The 22,531-nt window shown below is 38.5% G+C and overlaps 1 long non-coding RNA gene across 1 annotated transcript in view; it reads left to right on the top strand.

The window, feature by feature from the left end:
* Positions 1-1,369: 1,369 nt before the first annotated feature.
* LOC138820520 (uncharacterized) overlaps positions 1,370-22,531 on the top strand; it is a 60,904-nt gene continuing 39,742 nt past the window's right edge. Inside the window, exons 1-2 of the long non-coding RNA XR_011369899.1 lie at positions 1,370-1,644; positions 15,277-15,327. This is a non-coding gene — a long non-coding RNA (uncharacterized lncRNA). The remainder of the gene's footprint in view (positions 1,645-15,276; positions 15,328-22,531) is intronic.

Genomic DNA, 22,531 nt, shown 5'->3' with positions numbered 1-22,531 from the left:
CAGCCTGTCAGCTCAATTTGCCCCAGGATGGCATGCTAACACTCACCCATTCATGAATTGGGCCTTATAGGCTTGTAGGTCTTGAGTTCAGATGCCAGCACTCCCAAAAATGAATCGTGGAGTAAGAAGATGATGATGACACATGTTTTCCTTTTCTATGAAAGTCCTGGGTGTCAGGTATGAAGTGGAATACATATGCAGACCTATATCTTGTGTAATCAATGTAATCAATGTTTTATGTTCCATAATAGTCAATAAAATAAATTGTCAATACATGAATAAAACAACAAAATAAAATAACTACACTGAATGCAATATGGAGTCAACATAGGTATATAAATATAAATCATATATGTAAATTGTACATGAATAGGATGTTTTCTAGTGTTGGAGATCTATTTTAGGCATAAGGAACAGACCTGAATTTCTTGACTTTAAGTAGGCCAGCTTCCCATTCCCACACAGTGCAACAGAGTTACCAAGACATTGAGTTTCAATCCCAGTCCTGGCAGAAAAATGGTACCTTTGCAGTATGGGAGGCCCAATTCTTAAGCCTTTCATTATGCCTCCATTTTATGAATGTGATTGTTTAACTGCTTAATAAAGAATTAACTAAAATCGATCAGTGTCCTATAATATAATTGTGTATAATTTTATCCTAGAATCATTCAAGTACTTCCCAACCATGACATACATCACATTCCATTGGTATTCATATGGATAGGAATGAGTTCCTTAGGATCTCCAGCCATTTGGAGGTGGCAGGAACAGGATTCCAAATGTGAGCTCCAGCTCCCACCACTTCAACCTGGGGATAGGCTACTCACCGGGCTGTCCAAGAATATCAGCAAGACCAATGATTAGACAGGCACCAGTGGCTCTCAGCAGTCCACCTTGATACTTACAAGGCTGTGATGGGAGGATCATGGTCAAAGTCATCCTAGTCAGGAAAGTCCTTGAGACCTCTGTCCAACTTCAGTGCCAACAAAGCCAGAAGCCCAGGGCTCCAGTGTGGAGGGCGAGCCTTGAGCAAAAGCAGTGCACAGACTGTGCCCAGATCCTGAGTTCACGGTCTGGGTCTGGCAACAAACAGACATACAGAACAATCTGTGCAGCCATCCAGCTAAAGCAGGTCACCATCTCATCTCCAAATGAATTGGACATTGTTCCCTGGGAAAAGGGCTGGGGGAGCTCCTATCTTCTTGACTCCGCCCATGCTGCTTGCATCACAGAATTCTGGCCACACCCCCATTCTTTCATGGTTATTTCTGACCAATGGGATACAAGAACGGTGACCACGCCCACATTCCATGCTGCCTAGTAGCACCCCGGATTCCCTCTATTAGTTTACAACACTACCAGCAGTTGAGGAAGGTAGAGGTGGCTGAGTGGTGAGGAAGAGACTCAAGCAACTTTGGAGTATAGTAGGAAATTGAGAAGCCTGCCCGCACCCTTGCTCCCTCCTCACCTTTCCAAGTTGCAGGATTTCAAACCTCAGGCAATGGTGCACTGCCAGCCCGCATAAAGCCATGACCTGGTCCCTGGCCCTGGTTCTCTGCTCTTGGCCCATGTGTTTGCAATGCCGCTGCCATTGCTGCTTGCCCCACCTGGAGCAACCTCCAGCAGCTTTTCCCAGCAGCACAGGTGAGTGGCTGCCCCCAAATCACCACTACCTGGGATCAGACACCCCTCTGGGGGCACCATGACGACTTTCTTGGATCTGAGGAGCAACCTTTCTGTCTTGGGCATTTCTGAAACAGAAACTCATTATATGCTCTAGTTGGACTGGATTGAGGTCCTCCTATCTGGGACAGGTATGCTCCACCAGGATTGGTCCTCTGTAGTTGGGATGGTAAACACGTAGCGTCATGCTCAGTCATCGATTTAGATGGATTATCCCAAACTTTTAGTCCACAGCAGCCGATTCTTGACCACAAGTGAAGCTCTGGGTAGGGCCACAACCATCAGACCTCATTCTCCTCACAGGACAGTTTTGAGGAAACAAGGGATTTATAGAGAGGGAATCTCTGGAGCATGACTTGGCATGGAGGGAGTGGCATTCAGAGAAGGTTCTCTGCAATTCTGTGAGCAAATGACAGGAAGATACCCACAAAGGGCTCAGGTTGGGCCAGTTATTAATCATGCAACAGCTGGGGATTTTGAAACAAACCATGGCTCTCTTTCATCATTACCCTATCCCCATGAGGAAGGGGATCCTTCACTGTGTTGAATTTTGCATCTGGGGAAACCGAGGCACAGAGAAGTCAGGTGACCTCCTTATGACTTCAACTTCACAGGAAGCTCAGCCTGACTTCACTACCATGCTCCCTAGGACAATGGGTGCTATTCAATCCACTTCTTGTGGTAGGAAGTACACTTCTTGTCAGTTGTGGGGTTTGAACCCTAGGCATGGGCACTGTTCCTGAGCTCCTCAGCAAAATGCTAGTGCTCTACCACTTGAGCCCACAGCACCACCTCTGGTTTTCTGATGGTTCTTTGGAAATAAAAGGCTCAAAGACGTTAATGCGGGGGCTGGCTATGAACCATGATCCTCATATTTCAGCCTCCAGTGTAGATAGGATTAGAGTTCTGAGCCACTGGCACTCAACTTCATTTTAATTCTGACTTCTCTCTCTCTCTTTTACAAAAACTGGTTGAATTGGTGCTGGAGAAGGGGGTCCAGCATCCCCATGTGGCTGGAATCCAAGGTGACCTTCTCATTCTGGAGGTGGGCTGTGGGTCAGGGGCTGTCTCGCTCAGCCTGTTGAAACAGCTCCCTGAGGTAAGCCCCACTGTTCCCTGGCTAGACCATGAAATTCATTGTCCATCCAGCCTTACTGGACTTATTGAATTGTATTGCTTTCTACATCATTTTCTAGCACCTGGCCAAACTTATGATACATAGTTATGGAGTGAAAATATAATGCCTTCTTAAGAAAGTCATTGAGGGCTCTGGGAATGTGCCTTCATGGTATGGTGATTGTCTAGCATGCATGAAAACCTGGGTTCAATTCCTCAGTAACACAGAAAAAAAGAAAAAGACTAGAGGGAATGCTGTGCCTCAAGTGGTAGAGTGCTAGCCTTGAGAAAAAAAGCTCAGGAATAATTCCCTACCCCTGAGTTTAAGCCCCAGGACTGGCAAAAAAATTAGTAAATGGAAAATAAAGGACCCATACTTGAAATACATTATTGCTATTTCCATACTGATACCTGATAATAGCCCCTAATTCATGTATTTTACTTATGTTAGGATACTGTGTTGGAAAAAGTTTTGTTCTTTAAGTCACAGCAATTAATGCTAGGAATGTGCTTAGATGTCAGCTGAAGATTAATTCTGGAAATTCAAGGATTCAAAGATTTTGTGTAATCACTGCTAATCACAAAGTGAAAAGTAGTCTAAGTGTGATTTTGAAATCTTTTGGATCAGTTTTGGCATCAAAAAAGCAGAGGCTAATTACTAGTTGTGACAGAAAATAAGGAATAACTCCAGATGGAAGGAAAAAATGATAGTAAATAACGTATACCAGATACTGGTCTAGAGAACCATTTTTAGTTATTGAAGAACTCGTTGTCAACTAGGCTTTTGCTCATTGCCTTTATCATTCTAAATCTCTTAGGCTAGTTCTTAATCTCTGCGTGATAAATGTTTCTCTCTTTTTTTTTTACTTGTGTGCATTTTTTCCTCTTTTTTCTTTTTTAAATTTTTTATTCTTTTAATGTTAATTTTAATTTTTTGTGAACATACTGTACAGAGGGGTTACAATTACATGGACCAGATAATGAGTACATTTATCAATCATTGCAGCCTCCTCCTTTGTTTACCCTTCACATCCCTTCCCAGCCTCTCCCCATCCCCCAACACCAACACCCCCACCCCGCACCAAAGTTGTAAAATTCGTTTTTGACATGACAACTTGTACTTCTCATAGTTGCATCAGGTCCACCTGTACCCTTAAACGACTTGTTTTTCCACATCTCCTCCACAAATTATACCGACATCAAATATAGTCAAAGCAGGGGTTGTAATGTGGGGGAGGGTCATACAAAGCAACAAAAATATAATCTCATAAATGAGTTAGAAACAAAGGCATGAAAGAAAAAAACATTTAAATACATATCAAGGGTTCATTTTCCTAAGATCACATTATCTGACCTTTACTGCTTTACTCATACATATACTAAATATTGCAAATAAGGGAAACAATGGGACCTTTGTTTCCTTGGGCTTGGCTTACTTCACTTAATATAATTTTTTCCAAGCCTTTCCATTACCTAACAAATGGGGAAATGTCGTTCTTTCTGATGGAGGAATAGAATTCCATTGTGCATATATACCACATTTTCTTGATCCATTCATCTACTGAGGGGCATCTGGGGTGGTTCCATATCTTAGCTATGGTAACTAATGCTGCAATAGACAAAGTTGTACTGCTAGCTTTAGTGTGGTCTTGTTTGTGAACATTTGGGTAAATGCCCAAAAGTGGGATTGCTGGGTCATAGGGGAGCTTTATGTGAAGTCTTCAGGAATCTCCATACTGCTTTCCAAAGTGGTTGAACAAGTTTACACTCCCACCAACAATGGAGTAAGGTTCCCTTCTGTCGACATTCCCTCCAACATCTCTTGTTGTTAGAGTTCTTGATTATAGCCATTCTAAATGGTGTGAGGTAGTATCTCAATATTGTTTTGATTTGCATTTCTTTTATGGCTAGGGAGTTTGAGCATTTCCTCATGTGTGTATTGGCCATCCTTCTTTATTCTTCAGAGAAGTTTCTCTTTAAGTCTTTAGGCCATTTATTTATTGGGCAGCTCTTTCTTTGAGGACATGTTGTTGGGGGATATATTTTTTTTTAGTTCCAAGTGTATTTGAGATATGAGACCCTTATCCGTTGTATGGCTAGTGAAGATCTCCCAATCCGTGGGCTTTCTATTGATCTTGCTAGCTAGGTCCTTTGCAATGCAGAAGCTCTGCAACTTCATGCAATCCCATTTGTCCAACCTTTCTTTGATTTGTTGTATTTCCGGGTCTCTACTAAGAAAATTTTGGCCTGTGCCAGGAGACCTAGGGTTCTCCTATTCCATCCTGTAATGTTTTCAGAGTGTCTGCTTTGACTCCGAGGTGTTTGATCCATTTGGAGCTTATTCTTGTGTAGGGTGTTATATAAGGACCTAATTTTAGTTTTCTACAAGTTTTTAACCAATTTTGCCAGCACCATTTACTAAAGAGGCTGTCTTTCTTCCATTCTATTATTTTAGCTCCCTTATCAAGGATTAATTGGGTATAGGTCTATAGGTTCATTTCTGGATTTTCAATTCTATTCCATTGGTCTGAAGTCCGTTCTTTTGCCAGTACCAAGCTGTTTTGATTACTCTGGCTTTATAGTAGAGTTTGAAATTTGGTATTGATATTCCACCAGAAGTGTTCTTTCCATTGAGGAGCGTTTTTGCTATTTGGGGATTTTATTGTTCCATATGAATTTCTCTAAGAATGAGGTTGGAATTTTGATAGGTATCACATTGAATTTGTACATAGCCTTGGGAAGTATTGCCATTTTCACAATATTAGTCTGTCCAATCCAGGAGCATGGGAGATTTTGCCATTTTCTAAGGTCTGTTTTGATTTCCTTTTTCAAGATTTTAAAGTTTTTATCATACCGGTCCTTCCCTTCTTTGGTGAAGTTAATTCCTAGGTATTTTATTTTTAGAGGTGCTATTACAAATGGAGTTACTTTCCTAATTTTATCCACACTTTTCTCATTGTTGGCATACAGAAAAGCCATTGATTTTTTGGGGTTAATTTTATACCCTACTACTTTGCCAAAGTTTTGATTCAGCTTGAGTAATTTGGGAGTGGAGTCTGTGGGATTCTTTAAATACAAGATCATGTCATCTACAAAGAGGGAGAGTTTTATTTCTTCTTTCCCTATTTGGATCCCCTTTATGTTTTTGATCTTGTCTGATTGCTGTAGCTAGGCATCCTAATACTAGATTGAAGAGAAGTGGAGAGAGTGGACATCCTTGACTTGTTCCTGAGTTAAGAGGAAATAGCTTTAGTTTTTGACCATTAAGTATAATGCTGGCTGTAGGTTTGTCATATACAGCCAATATTGTATTGAGGAATGTTCCACGGATTCCTAATTTTTCCAAAACCTTCATCATAATGGGGTGTTGGATCTTGTCGAATGCTTTTTCTGCATCTATTGAGAAAACCATGTAGTTCTTATCCTTGCTCCTGTTGATGTAATGAATAATATTAATTGATTTGCGTCTGTTGAAACAGCTTGCATCCCTGAAATGAATCCTGTTTGATCGTGGTGTATGATTTTTTGGATGAATTGTTGAAGTCTATTGGCCAACATTTTGTTGAGAAGTTTTGCATCAATGTTCATCAAAGAAATGGGTCTATAGTTCTCTTTCTTTGATGAGTCCCTGCCTGGTTTTGGTCTGAGGGATATGATGGCTTCATAGAATGTGTTCGGTAGTAAACTTTCTCTTTCAATTTCATTTTAGAGTTGGAGGAGTATTGGTGTGAGCTCTGCTTTGCAGGCCTTGTAGAATTCTGCTGTAAATCCATCTGTTCCTGGAATTTTCTTAGCTGGGAGGTCTCTTATTGTTTCTATTTCAATGCCTCATATGGGCCTGTTAAGCTGATTTAACTCATCTTGGTTTAGTTTTGGCATGTCAATATTTGCTACGAAACGGTCCATTTCTGTCAAGTTCTCAAACTTATTAGCATAAAGTTTTGTCAAGTATTCCATTATAAACGTTCTGAATCTGGTTTTTTCCATGGTGATGTTTCCATTCTCATCTCTGAGTTTATTTATTTGGGTGTGTTCTCTTCTTTTTCTGATAAGATTTGCTAAGAGTCTGTCAACATTGTTGATTTTTTCGAAGAACCTACTCTTTTTTTGTTGATACTTTCTATAGTTTTTTTGGATTCTAATTCATTTAATTCTAATTTAATTTTAATTATTTCTGTCCATCTACTGGATTGGGGTTTATCTTGCTGCTCTTTTTCAGGGAGGTTCAGATGTCTCATTAAAGTGTTGGTTTCAGATATCTCCAATTCGTTGACTTGGGAACTCAGACCTATACCTTGCTCTGAGTACTGCCTTTGCTATGTCGCAGAGGAGCTGGTAATTTGTGTGTACATTTTTGTTGAATATCATGAATACTTGAACTTCAAGTCTCATCACTTCTATGACCCACTGGGGGTCCAACAGTGTTGTTCAGCCTCCATATGTTACCGGAATTTCTTTGGTGGCTTTTAGTGTTGAGTTCTAATTGTATTCCCTTGTGGTGTGAGCGAATGCAATGTATAATTTCAATGTTTCTGAATTTGGACAAGTTTGCTTGGTGGCCAAAAATGTAGTCTATTTTAGAAAATGTTCCATGTGCTGCTGAGAAAAACGTGTATTCTGAATCTGCTGGGTGAAATATTAGGTAGATGTCTTTTAAATCTAGTTGACCTATGCAGCTGTTTAGATCTGCGGTTTCTCTGAATTTTTGCCGAGTTGATCTATCTAGCGGGGAGAGTGGTTTGCTAAAATCCCCAACAATTAATGTCTTTGGATCTATGTGGGATATGAGGGAAAGTACTGTTGCTTGTATAAATTTGAGTGCTACATTTTTTGGCGAATAGATATTAAGGATTGCAATAACCTCCTGAAAGAGAAATCACTTAATTACTATGTATCGACCTTCTTTAACGCTTCTCCCTAATTTTAATTTGAAATCTATTTTATCTGATATTAGGATTGCAACACCCGCCTGTTATTGGGGCCATTTGCTTGGTAGATTTTGCTTCAGCCTTTAACTTTGAAAATGTGTTTGTTTTTATGGGCAAGGTGTGACTCCTGAAGGCAGCAGTTAGAAGGATCTTGTTTTTTAATCCAACTAGACAGTCTATGTCGCTTAATTGTAAAGTTAAATCCGTTAATGTTAAGAGATAGGACTAAGAGGTCTTTGGGAGTTGCTGCCATGTTATCTACCTTCTTGGGGGTTGCGAAAACTGTGTTCTTCCTATGGTTCTTGGATTCTCAGTTTGGGTGCAGTTTCTTGGCCTTTATTGTGGTCTTGTTGGTTTTCTATGTGTAGGATATCTTGAAGAATCTTTTGTAGGCCTGGTTTGTTGGAGATGTATTGTTTCAATTTTTCTTTGCTATGGAAGGTTTTTATTTGGTCTTCAGTTATGAAGGAGATTTTAGCTGGGTACAGTATTCTTGGTTGATAGATGTTTGTTTTCAGGGCTTGTCATACATCATTCCAGGCTCTTCTTGCTTTGATTGTCTATGCTGAGAAATCTGAGGTGATTCTAATTGGTTTCCCTTTATAGGTGATTCATCTTTTCGCCTTGACAGCTTTAAAGATCTTTTCCTTGGTCTGAGTTGATCCTGTGTGTATAATAATGTGACACTGGGATGTCCTATTCTGATCTGGTCTATTAGGAGTTCTAAAAGCTTCTTGTATCTAAATAGGCCTATCTTTTTGCATGTTTGGGAAGTTCTCTGCTATGATCCTGTTAAACAAATTTCCTAGACCATTTACTTCTGTTTCTAGGTGCTCCTCTATACCCATTATCCTTAGATTAGCCCTTCTGATGGTGTCTTCTAAGTATTGGATAGATCTATCATATTTCTTGGATTTGTCTTGCAGGTTGTATGTTCTTTCTCTATAATATCTAGGCTATCTTCAATCCCCGAGATTTGATCTTCTGCATGGTCTAAACTGCTGTCAAGACTTTCTACTTTGTTTTTTATTTCTTTTGCTTCTAATTATTTAGCTTTGATGGCTTCAATTTCTTTATTGAAGCTTTCTTTTAGATCTTGTAAGGACTTCTTTACTTCCTTAATTTGGTGTTCAGTGTTTATTGTCAAATCACTTAGTTAATTGGTTATGGTTTTCTTGGATTCCCATTCCTTCTGTGGAGTTCCATTCAGCATTTCCTTTGTGGTCTCCCTGACTTCCTTCAGCTCTTTGTTAATGGATCCCATGAATGCCTTTAGTGATCTTTCTGTATTCTCTTCCTGCTTTCTCAATTCCTGTATTACTCCTTGCTTATCTTCCTCCTGTTCACGCCATTCCTACCTTTCTCTTTGATTATTCTCACGAAACTGCTCACGCAAATCCTGTATCAGTTTTTGAGTAGCTTCCTCACACTCATGATATTCCTGTATAGACATTTGGATTGCCTCCTCTCTCTCCCTCTCTCACTCATACAGAGTCCTTTGTAGGTTTTCAATCTTTTCCTGCATTGACCTATTGTTTGCCTCCTCTCTCTCCCTATCACGCTCATACAGAGTTCTTTGTATGTTTTCAATCTTTTCATTTATCATGTTTGCCAGCAGTGTTTGTAGAGCTATTTGGGAACTCTCCTCTGAATTATACATTATCTGTTCTGTCCTGTGATTATCATGAGTGGGAGTGGAGATACCCGGACATGCCATTTTTCTTGTGGTTTTCCGGCTTACTCTGCCCATTTGGGATGAAAGTAACAGCAGTTTTGTGCAAGAACACTAACTTTAGGCAAGCATCAACCAAAGTCTGAATTTGCATAGTCAATAGTCTGCAGATACAATCTAGTTCAACAGATATCTCTATTCAACATCAAACAACTATATATTAATGGGCTATGAACCGCTAAGAAGAATTTGGTAAACCAGAAATTATTAGTGTTAGGGAAATTATTAGTGTTAGGAATGGAGTGATGTGGGAAGGTACAGGGAGAGTTAACTAAGTCCTAGTCTCAAAGCAGGAAATAGGTTAGATAGGATGGAAGTAGAGGGAAAACAAGAAGAAAGAGAAAGGGAAAAAAAGAGACCAGAAAAAGTAGAAAATTAAAAATTAGTAATATGCAGATTTGAGAACAAACTATTCAAAGAACGGGAATATATTGAGAGAAGGGGAGGGATATAAAGGAGATGTGAAAAATTTAAAAATAAAAATACTTAAAGTGTTATATAGGTATAAAGAGGTAATACTGCTATTAAGGAATTTAATTCTCAGAAGTTTTGAATTGAGTAATAAATTTGTGGATTAAGTGTGTACACAATGGGGGATAGAGGCTAATAGTCACCTACGGGTTTATCTGAGGATGTGCAGAACAACAATTAAGTCCCATAAAGAGGAACAAAAGAGAGGAAAAGGTGAGAAGCATAAGAAAGAAAGGAAAAAAAAGATCAGAAGTTCAGTCGAGCTAAGCAAAACACAAAAAGAAAAAAAATTTTAAAAGAAGAAAAAAAAAGAAAGAAAAATGCACACATGCATGTATCCCTAAAATAAAGATTATAGGGGGAAAAAAAGTTACTAGAAAACATTTTTTTTTCAAAAAAGGTAAAAATTGATTTAAAAAAGTTTTAGAAAATAAATAAAAATTTAAAGTTGTAATAAAAAATAAGAAGAGGGACAAAAATAGTTCTTTGATTTTTTGGGGAGGGTTGGGAAAAATCCTGTACCTCCCTTGTGTCTGTAATCAGCCTCTGGTTGTAGTCTCTGGTCTGCTTGTGGTCCTGTGGCTTGGTTGGTTTCTTAAGTCAGTTTGTTTGGACAGGCAGAAAAATTTTCTGCTTTACCCAGGATTTTTCGATCCTCCTCCCGAGTTAGTTCAATGAGATGGGGGTGTGCTTTGAGTATCACAAAAGAGGGAGATGGCTTTTTCCTCAAGTTTGGAAATGCTGTGATGAGGCTATGTTCTGGGTAGAGTTGAGGCCTTTCAGCAAACAGTAGCTTTTCCCTGGGGCTAGTTTGTGAGAAACTCACAGAGGCCAGCCTGGAGCCACTCGCAGGGTTTCTGTTTACTGATGTCGAGGCTACTAAAGGGAGGGGCAGTCTGTGGCTCTGATTACCCAATGAAGAAAGCCACTCCCAGGGCTGGTGCCCGAACTGGGTGACTTTTCCCTGGGTGGAGCTGAGTCTGGCAGGTCATGCCGTTAAGTTCTTGTGACCTGCTAAATGACCCTATTTTTATTCCAAGGCCTGAGTTGGAGCTAGCAGCTCTGCGGAGCTTTGTCAGTATCCAATATGGAGATCTCTGGTACTGGGGGGGGGGAAGGGGTGGCCTTCCCTCCTCTGCTACCTGAGAAGGAGTGAGGAAGTCAGGCTTCTACTCACGCTGAGTCTTGGTTCCTGGGTCGTCTCTAGTCTGCGAAATGCAGGATGAATATGTCTGCTTGCTTGCCGCATCTGGCTCTTTTAGTCCCCAGACTCTCTCTGTTTCAGGTATGGTGGTACTGCCCCTGCTGCCACCACTGCCGCCACAGCAGCAGCAGCAGTTTCTGGCAAGAGCTCAGATCTGTCTCCTTGCCTGGATTTTCCCTCTCTGGCCTAACTCTCTGTCCTGTGATGGCACACTTGGTGTTATTCTCTGGCTTAGGACTCTTCACTGGAGCTCTAAAACTGCTTTCTATGGGAGAGCTTGTTTTGCCTCCAGCTTCTCCTCTGCCATCTTCCCGGAACTCCCAAAATGTACCTCCTTCTATGCTGTTGTTTCATACCTTATCTCCTTTGTTTTCTAAAAATCTCAGTCTTTCTATATTTCCCTATGAACATTTCCTGATAGTAAATATACCTATAAAGATGTCACAGGATGCTAATATAAGGGTCCCATAGCTCATGAGTCATTAATGTAACAAAATGGAAAAGGAGACATATTTACTGCTACCTCAATTTTTCTGAAATGCTGCAATGTCATCATTTGGTTAAAATTCCATTCTTTGTTTACACAGTGTCATTCAGTCCACCTAAATGCAAATATGAAATTGGTGCTGGTGGTTTACAACTGTAATCCTAGCTACTCAGGAGGTTGAGACCAGGGCATTGTGGTTCAAAGCTAGCCTTGTCAGGAAAGTCCATGAGACACTAATCTTCAATTAACCACCAGAAACCCGGAAGTGGTGCTGTAGCTAAAGTGGTAGTGTGCACAACTTGAACTGAAATGTGGAGGGACAGTGCCCAGGATCAGAATTCAAACCCCACAACCAACAAAAAAGGTGAAATATGACTTTAAGTTTCCCCAGAAGGAATGACAAGATCAATAATCTTCCCAAGCAAAAAAATTAATTCCAAAAAAATTATTCAGTGCACCTACTTTTGGTAAGTTATGTTATGGAATCTGTGCTGGACATATTCTCTAAAAACAAATTGTTTAGGGATACAGGTGGACCCATTGCAACAATGAGATGTCCATGTCGTTATGTCAAAAAACGAACTTTACAACTTTGGAGAGGGGGAGTATGGGAAGGAATGGGAAGCAGAAACAACGAAGAAGCAACAATGTTTGATAAGAAATGTACACGTTATCTTGCCCGTGTAATTGTAACTCCTCTGTAAGGTATTCCTACAATAAAAAAAGAAAAAATGTAAAATATTAGCTTCACAATAAACATCTAATATTTCTTCTTTGAAGAGTGACGTCTATACAGTTGATGTCACTTGGCTTTCTTACTATCTTAGTTCGAATCCAACCCTGGCAGGAGAGTCTGTCAAACTCTTATCGGTAATTACACAGCAGAAAAGCCACAAGTGGACTTTTGGTTCAAGCAGTATAGTACTAGCTTTGGGGGCAGATTATCAGGAAATAAAACTGTTCAGGGACAGGATCCAGCCTATGAGTTCAAGCCCCATAACCAACACAAACTAAAAAAAAAAAAAAAAAAGCAAACAAAAAAACCCCAGATATTTCACTGGGACCCTGCTTAAAGGAGTACTGGTCTGAGAAAAGGTGCCTTTTTGCTGATCATACTCACTGGATGCTTTTTTGGAATCCTTATTGCTCTCGAGAATTCAGGACCAAACTAAAGGAATTGATAACTGACTCCTGAAACAAGAGAATCATCTCAGGGGAGGAAATACCAGCGGTAAGACACTTTAAAACCTCCGTGTCATTGTTTCTTGGCAGTAGAACTGTTTTGGGGGGTCCAGTCGTGGGCCTGAACTCTGGGCCTGAGCGCTGTCCCTCAGCTCTTCAACTCAAGGCTAGTGCTCTACAACTTGAGCCACAGCACCACTTCTGGCTTAATTTTTGCTTATATAGTGCTGACGAACCGAACCTTGGCCTCATGCATGAAAGGCAAGCGCTCTACCACTGAGGCAATTTCCCAGTCTCTGCAGTAGAACATGTTTAAAACAATGTTATTTCTTTTTGTTCTATGCTGGCCGTCAAATGGCACATTATTTCTTTTTGTAATACTCTCAATTAGAAGTTTACAGAAAAGCTATATATGAGTAAAAACACACACGAAAAAGTCGGGGACAGAGTTTCTTTCAAGCCTTCTGATTTTCTTGTACAGTAAAAATGAAAGCACAAGTTAACTTGAACTTTGTCAATCCTCTATGTTCCATTCCTCTCCTGGGATCAGTTTCCACATCCAGTAGCAGTTACTTCCAGGAACAATCTACGGTGCTGCCTGAGATATAATGAATGCTTTCTTGCTTCATGGAAATAACACAAAGACCCCCTGATCTGAGGTTACACGTGTTTCAGAGACAACTTAGTAAAGAGAAAATATGAAATTTATATTGCTCTTAAATACATTTTCCATGAGAATATTGAGTTCAAACTTTGTAAGTTCTCTATAAAGTAAGGTGAATTTTAAATGGGAAGAAGGTTCTCAGATCATTTTTTTGTGAGTGTATGTGCTGCACATTATTTCCCAACTGTTCATGAGTTAACAGTAAGGAAACAATAGCAATAATAGGAGAAAGAGAAGTTTTGTGTTTAAGTATAAGGGTTCAATACACTATATAAGATTCTACAAATAAGGTGACGTTGAAACAATAAAGCTATGTTCAGTATGTAGATTTGAGAGTGATATAGAGAAAGCATTACTCCCACGTGGAACAGGAAGTATGAGGCCACTCCCTTTCTTAATCACGCTTGCTAATCACGCAACTTTGTAGACAGTAGAATGGAAGCATAATTCTCTTTCCAATGCAACTCAGATATAAGAGCATGGACTTAATTGGAAAAAAAAGTCCATCCTGAGAGAGCAGGGATTATACTAGCCATTAACTGGTGGAGAAGATCACATTTATTTTCTTTCTTTTACTTATGTATTTTTTGTTGGTGGTGGTCTTGGCACTTGAACACTGGGCCTGGGAGCTGTCCCTCGGCTATTCAGCTCAAGGCTAATGCTCTATACTTGAGCCACAGTGCCACTTTCAGTTTTCTTGTAGTTAATTGGAAAAAGAGTCTCCGGGACTTTCCTGCCCGGCCTGGCTTTGAACCCTATCTGAAGATCTCATCACCACCCAGCTTAGGATCACACTTCTAACAGTGAACACACAGCATATATAATGTGCATGTTCATCTATCTTTATATAAATTCGTAAGTTAAAAATATAGGCTACAACTTAGCTTTTTCACTCACAAAAATGTTTGTAATTTAAAAGTTGATACTACTGGAGGAATAAAACCTAAGAATATAAAAGTGTTTGGGAAGTTCAGTTTGCATCCAGCCTGGGCAGAACAGTCTTTGAGAAGCTATAATTAACCAACCAAAAGCTGGATTGGAAACATGGCTCAAGTATTGGAATACCAGTCATGAGCAAGATTGCTGAATAAGATCTTGACGCTTTTGCATACATACATACAATCATACACATATATACAGAGACACTTATATGCACACACAAATACACATATGAAGCAACTCTCAGAATATGTGGAAAAGTTGGAAAACAATAGAAAATATGTCCTGAGTAAGACTAGAACCAAGTGATAATTTTTAATGTTAGAAAGTCCTCAAGAGAACCTTCTTCAAAAAAGTTTAAGAATATTACATACATAGATAAGGACCAGAGATAGTAAGAGAGTCAAGTAATGATTACTAATGGGAACCGGTCCATGGAGGAATGAATCAGAGACTCTTGCAGGTGCATCTGAAAATGTTCATATCCTGTGTCAAATGTTAGAACATCTTTGAAAAGAGTACATGAACACTCTGAGCAGTATAGTGGATAATATTACTGGAGAAATTCAGAATTGCTAGTCTGTATCTAGATTAAATAAACCAAGAAACTATGGAGGGGCAATGTGATACAAGGCTAGAATTCTAGCACTCAGACTAAGAAAGGAGATTAGATAGTGGAATTACACAGTGATACCTTCCCTGGACCAGGTAGTATAATTTTGTCTTAATAAAACAAACCAAACAGGAAAGGAATACAAAGTTGGAAGTTTGGGCTAATTTTGTCATTATGTTTTCAGAAGTCAAGTTTCCTATTGAAATGCAACTCATATGTAATCCTCAGTTGTGTTTTAAATGTTCTCTTCATTACAGAACATTCTTAGATGCAAAATGGCTCATGATTCCCATCCAAAATTTGAAAAAGTAAGTAATCATCATTCTGATATATTCCAAGGATAGGATGAAGGATTTCAAAAGCTTAAGGCTGAAAAAATAGCAAAGTTAATCTAATGTAGCACTATGTAGATCTTGCTAAATTAGAGTTTAGATTTAAAATAAATGTTTTGGTTTTGTTTGTAATTTCATATTCTATAGGATACTACAAAATTCTTTTTTTTTTTTTGGGTCCGGTCATGGGGCCTGAACTCTGGGCCTGGGCGCTGTCCCTCAGCTCTTGAGCTCAAGGCTAGCGCTCTACCACTTGAGCCACAGCGCCACTTCCAGCTTTTTCTTTTTGCTTATGTGGTGCTGGGGAATCGAACCCAGGGCCTCTGGCATGCAAGGCATGTGCTCTACCACTGAGCCACCTTCCCAGCCCACTACAAAATTCTTTTTAAATAGAGGGTTTAATTGACAAATTTACAAATGTTTCTGGAATTCTATTTGCCTAGAATTTTCTTTCATGAGAGTTATAATTAGAACTGTTAATAGATATACCAACACTTCATGTATAAAATGATAATGTGAATAATGTTGACAGAGTTGGCAACAAATGGATGATATTAATTTATAAATTTAGAAAAAGGGCGATTTTCTGAGGCTTTGGTATAAAATGGTATGAAGAGACTAATTGTGTGACATCTTCTTTCTTCTACCTGTATGTAAAACAGGAAGCAATTTCCTTAATTACGTGCATCTGTATACAGTGAGAAAAATGCTAAATTTGGGATTTCTTTTATTTTCGTTTTTGTTTTATTTGTTTGTCCTAGGGCTTGAACTCGGGGACTGGACACTGTCTCTGAGCCTGTTTATGCTCAAGGCCCGTGCCCTACCACTACAACTTCAGCTCACTTGTGGCTGGCTTTTGTTAAGAAGTTTATTGGAGATAAGAATCTAGAGAACCTTCCTGCCTGGGTGGGCTTTTGTCAACCTCTAGTGCATTGGGGTCCCTGGGTAAGGGTAATGAAATCACCAGTACACCGGGTATGCAGAGTGCAAACAGCAATTGTCACTGCATGCTGTGCTTTATTGTTAGTGGTATTTAATGACAAGCAAGCATGATCTTGCCAAGATTTGGTCAGAAGACATTGACACAAAAATTTCAACAGATACATTTTTACTTGACCTATGAGACAATGTCTTAGTATATAATTATATAAACTATTTTAGAGCAAGCTCAAACCAATCAGGAAAATGCTTGACCAGCTGTTCATCTATGCTTAAGCAAGAAGAAGAGCTACTTCCTCAGCTCTCAGGAGTCTGTGACATGTGTTTTTAGATAGGGAGAGAGAACATTTTCCCTCTCTAGCCCGGCATGCCAAGAGCTTTGCTAATACTCAAATACAGTCTTCATATAATCCTGAGGCGAAGCCTGCATCATTCGGCCCCCTCAACATAGACCCTGAGTCTTCACAATTTCCTTCTTTTTTCTTTTGTTTTAAAAGTAAAGCTTTCCACAGAGTTATCATAGATGCTTGCATTGGTTTCATAAAAATCAAATATAACAGTACAAGTGCAGACAAAATAATAACAATCATAATTTCCATACCAATAGCAGTATGTGAAATGCTTTGTAGTATTTCTTTCGGATCTAACCCTTCCAATTGTTTAATGAATGCATTAGCAATATTAGAAGCATCATCATTTGTAAATTGTTTACCAAAAATCTCATGTACATTAAATTGTAACTGAGCAATCAATTGAGCAGCAGTAGAAATTACAGATAAATACTGCTGTATTACATTCTAATCATGTATGGATTTATTATATTTTATATTAGTAATGCAAAAGGTAGTAAAATTCCAATTACATTTTAACAATAACTGTTTTTCCACAACCAATAACTTGTTTCCTAACCATTCCACTGTCTGTTTAAGAATATTAATGTGTTTGTAATAGAGCATCAATTTCTACCTGTGAGACCCACAATTCATGTGAATCCCGGTGCCATTCTTCCACAAAGTGCTAATTTGTAAGGCAGTGTGTAGGGCCATTCCAGACACTGCAGCAACAGTGGTAATAGCAATTAAGCTTAAGATTAAGCAATTAAGCAATTAAGCTCCAATGGCTCCAATCATACGCTTTGTACATTTTAGTAGTTTGGTAAAAAATTCAATAACAAAACTCTCCAAAGGATTTTGGGACCACTCTCTTCCTAATTTAGCAGGTAGCCAAATATGAGTTCTTTCTGGTAATATCATAATACTATCACTATCATTAAAATTAAGAGAGGAATTATGCAAGAACACAGGTGACAATTAAAACAAGAAATAGTAGGATAAAATGTAAAATTTCCCACTAAAAATGCATAAGGCAGAGGTACACAAGCAGTTGCATCATAAGATTTGTACAAAGTAAAATTATAAGTCGATGCAGAGTTCACTGTCCTTGAAAACGATCCATTTGATAGCATCACGGGATTCAGCGCCGCTGCGACCTTCCAAAGATGAGTGTGAACAGCAGTGGGTGCAGCCATGAAAACCCATAGAGCATCAGCAATGCCTCCAACTCTCCAGGCCATCAATCGAGCTCCAGTATGCGATCCATTAATGGCTTCCGGCATCCTAGTAACATTTGATAAATCACAATTGGTAATATTCCATTCTGAACATGTGTTAATAAACTGCCCAAAAGGTCCTCAATTAATAAAATTATTGAACATTTTTCCAAATATTCCTCTACACTCTTGCCACACAAAAGGCTGATATTTTAAATCGATATAAGTAAATCAGGGCACATAGGTAAGGATAACGTGCCATAAGAGACACTTTCCCAGCTACTATTAATGGCCAAGTAGTTATTCGCTGCAGCAGTGTTTTAGAATTGGAAGTGCGTTTCCCAGGTAAAACCCAATGTTGCCAATTCATTACTAAACATGGAGGAGGCCCCAGTCAAACAGGCAAGGAATGAGTATAGTAATTAAAATTCAAAAAGCTACCATCATCCTTATTGCAAAATGTGAAATTATTCCAAGGAGGAGATAAAACAGCAGGAACAGTATAGACGGTTATATCCATGTCTCCCCAAATAACAGGTTCCAATAACGAGGATTAGGAATAAAGGCCTAATAACTTAAATTAGCATTAGCATGGACAGTGTTTATAGTAAGCAGGGCACACATGGCCAGGAACAAGTTCTCAGCTGTGACAGGTTTACCATTGCATTGTAACACCTTTTGTCCTTCTCCAGTCAACTTTTTAACCTGCCCCTAAGTGGGCAGTGGGGATTTCTTTTTCCTTAACTGGTGGCCGATTCCTTGAAGGATACAGGGCTGTCCTCACTGGGCCGCATCTGTATCCATCAGGCAGGAAGCTAGGATTGTTTGCCATCCTGTGTAGACACAAAATCCTATCCTCGCCCCTTATTTAATAATGTTCCTAGTTGCCATTCTGCATCCAATGCAATCTTAATCCATATGGAAAAATTTAAATAAGGTTTTTCTGATATTTGTTCAAAAAGGTGCTCAGCTCTAGTTAAAATATATCCTTGAGGTAAGTTTAAAAAATTAAGAACATAAAGAGCTTGATGTAAAATTATTTTAAGATTTTGCATGGAAAACCACAAAATATCCATACGCTCATCCAACCTTTTCCTCCTTTTTAATTTTTTAATTTGTTGTTTTAGTGTGCCATGAACTCGTTCAATAATGGCTTGTCCTTGGGGGTTATATTCTATTCCTGTAATATGTACCACATCATAAAGTTTACAAAATATTTTAAATCTGATTCTTTTATAGGCTTGTCCATTATCAGTCTTTATTTTAGCAGGCACTCCCATAATGGCAAAAGCTTCCAATAAGTGTTCAATTACATGGTTAACAGTTTCTCCCATAAGGCAGAAGCCCAAACAAATTTGGAATAAGTATCTAGTGTAACATGTAGAAAGGAAAATCGGCCAAAGGCTTATACATGGATTATATGCATTTGCAAGAGCTCCTTAGGTTGTAATCCACGAGGATTTTCTCTAGCAGGTACAACTCTCAAATGCATTGGTCTGCATATAGGACACCTTTTTATAATTTGTTTATATTGAGAATAAGGTATTTTATAATGCATATGTAAATGGCTAGCATTTGTATGTAAATGAGCACGATCCTGTTTAGCAGAAGCAAAACTAAATAATTTATCAACCTGATTATTACCATATACAAGGTACCCAGGTAATGAAGAGTGAGCTCTAATGTGAGTTACAAACAGTTTGACATTACGTTGTTGCAGTAATGCTTGTAATAGTTTAAATAGTTGGTTTAGCTGGGGTTTAGATGAATGTGTAACTGCAGTGACTATATTAGTCACAACTCTTACAGCATAGGCAGAATCAGTAACAATATTAACATCTCTCACAAAATCTTGTAACATCTTATTAATAGCACAAAGTTCATTTTGTTGAACTGATGCTTAAGTAGCTGTTTGTACCCAGTATTTATTTGTTGTCCAATAGCACTTTTTGTTTTGGAGCCATCTGTAAAAACGGTAAGAGCAGTGGAAATAGGGGCCTTGGTAATTATATAATTAATGACAAGTTGTTGTTTATGCAAGCAATCCCACAATCTACCTTTGGGAAAATGATAGGAAAATTGCCAGTAAAATTTACTAATGCTATTTGTAGCGTTTGAGACAGGTTTAAAAAATATTTTACTTGGACATTTGGCAAAGGAAAGATAATTTCATATAAATCATACACCGATAGGGTAAATACCCGTTGCCTGGCCTGTTGAATAATAATTGCCAAATGTGGTTCATAAGGCATAGTATTTTTTGTAAATCTATGCCGTGTATAAATCCATTCTAATTGTAGCTCATTTTGTCGTATAATTCCTGTTGGGTAGTTCCATGTATCTAAAATATATAAATTTATGAGTTGATTTAGCATTACTCGATATAAAAACATTTTTTATTCTCGGTTCTACAATTTGTACTTCTCTTTCAGCTTTCCTTAGTTGAAGTTCTTTTGCTATGTAAATCAGGCTCCCCTTGTAATAATGAAAAAAATTATATAATTGATAAGTAGGAATTCCTAAGGCCGGTCGCATGCAAATAATATCTCCTAGTAACTTTTGAAAATCATTTAACTTATGTAATTGATCATGTCGTAAAGATATTTTTGAGGTGTCACTGTTTGTCTACAAACAATATATTCTGATGGAGGCATAGAATTCCATTGTGTATATATACCACATTTTCTTGATCCATTCATCTACTGAGGGGCATCTGGTTCCAGATCTTAGCTATGGTAAATAATGCTGCAATAAACAGTTGTGCTGGTAGCTTTAGTGTGGTCTTGTTTGTAAACATTTGGGTAAATGCCCAAAAGTGGGAGTGCTGGGTCATAGGGGAGCTCTATGTAAAGTCTTTTGAGGAACCTCCATACTGCTTTCCAAAATGGTTGAACAAGTTTACACTCCCACCAACAATGAAATAAGGTTCCCTTCTGTCGACATCCCCTCCAGCATCTGTTGTTGTTAGAGTTCTTGATTTTAGCCATTCTAACTGGGGTGAGGTGGTAGCTCAATGTTGTATGGATTTGCATTTCTTTTATGGCTAGGGATGTTGAGCATTTCCTCATGTGTCTATTGGCCATCCTTCTTTCTTCTTCAGAGAAATTTCTCTTTAAGTAATTAGCCCACTTATTTATTCGGCAGTTATTTCTTTGAGGATTTGTTGTTGGAGGATTTAATTTATTGCGTTCCAAGTATATTTGAGATATGAGACACTTATCCGTTGTATGGCTAGTGAAGATCTTCTGCCAATCCGTGGGCCTTCTATTGATTTTGCTAGCTAGGTCCTTTGCCATGCAGAAGCGCTGCAACTTCATGCAATCCCATTTATCCAACCTTTCTTTGATTTGTTGTGTTTCCGGGTCTCTATTAAGAAAATTTCGGCCTGCGCCAAGGAGACCTAGGGTTTCTCTTATTCCAACCTGTAATGTTTTCAGAGTGTCTCCTTTGACTCCGTGGTCTTTGATCCATTTGGAGTTGATTCTGGTTCAGGGCGGTATATAAGGATCTAGCTTTAGTTTTCTACAAGTAGTTAACCAGTTTTGCCAGCATCGTTTACTGAAGAGGCTTTCTTTCTTCCATTCTATTATTTTAGCTCCCTTATCAAAGTTTATATGGCTATAAGTCTGCAGGTTCATTTCTGGGTTTTCAATTCTATTTCATTGGTCCTGAGTTCTGTTCATGTGCCAGTACCAAGCTGTTTTGATTAGTATGGCTTTATAGTAGAGTTTGAAATTTGGTATTGATATTCCTCTATCAGTGTTCTTTCCATTGAGGAGGGTTTTTGCTATTCGGGGTCTTTTATTGTTCCATATGAATTTTTGGATTGCCTGTTCTATTTCCTTGAAGAATGAGGTTGGAATTTTGATAGGTATCACACTGAATTTGTAGATAGCCTTGAGAAGTATTGCCATTTTCATGATGTTAAACTTTCCAATCCTGGAGCATGGAGGATGACATTGCCCCATTTGTTCAGAAATGGAAATAAGTGGAAAAATTTATATTATATGAAGTAAGCCAAGTCCAAAGAAAGGTCCCATGATTTCCCTTATTTGCAATATCTAGTATGTGTATGAGTCAAGGAGAAAAGTTTAGATAAGGTGATGTTAGGAAAATGAACCCTAAGATATGTATTTAAATGCTTTTTTTTTCCTTAATGCATTTGTTTCTAACACAATTATAAGATTATTTCTTTGCTGCTTTGTATGTCCCTCCCCCACAGCATAACCCCTGCTTTCACTGTATTTGATGTCGGTATAATTTTTGGAGGTGAAGGGGAAAAACATGTCATTTAAATAAGGATACAGGTGGACCTGTTGCAACAATGAGAATTACAAGTTGTCATGTCGAAACGAACTTTACAACTTGGGGGGGGGGGATTGGGTTTGCGAGAGGGCAGATGGGAAAGAATGAGAAGGGTAAATAAAGGAGGAGGCTACAATGCTTGATAAGAAATGTACTCACTATCTTGCCCATGTAATTGTAACACCTCTGTACCGTACTTTCACAATAAAACAAAAAACAACATATCCTAAACATTTTACCACCGTATCTTTTTGTATTTTTCCAGGTGCTATTATTAATCCAAAAATCTTTAAATATAGAGGGTAAACACTGTAACACCATTTCTGATTCTGTCATATTTGGTACTCCAAATAAAATATCATCCATATAATGAAAAATATAAATGTG

The sequence above is a fragment of the Dipodomys merriami genome, unplaced genomic scaffold, assembly GCF_024711535.1.
Source record: "Dipodomys merriami isolate MVZ:Mamm:240054 unplaced genomic scaffold, mDipMer1.0.p SCAF_894, whole genome shotgun sequence".
NCBI lineage: Eukaryota > Metazoa > Chordata > Mammalia > Rodentia > Heteromyidae > Dipodomys > Dipodomys merriami.
Note: the sequence above shows the minus strand (reverse complement) of the source record. Positions and strands in the feature narration are given on the sequence as shown.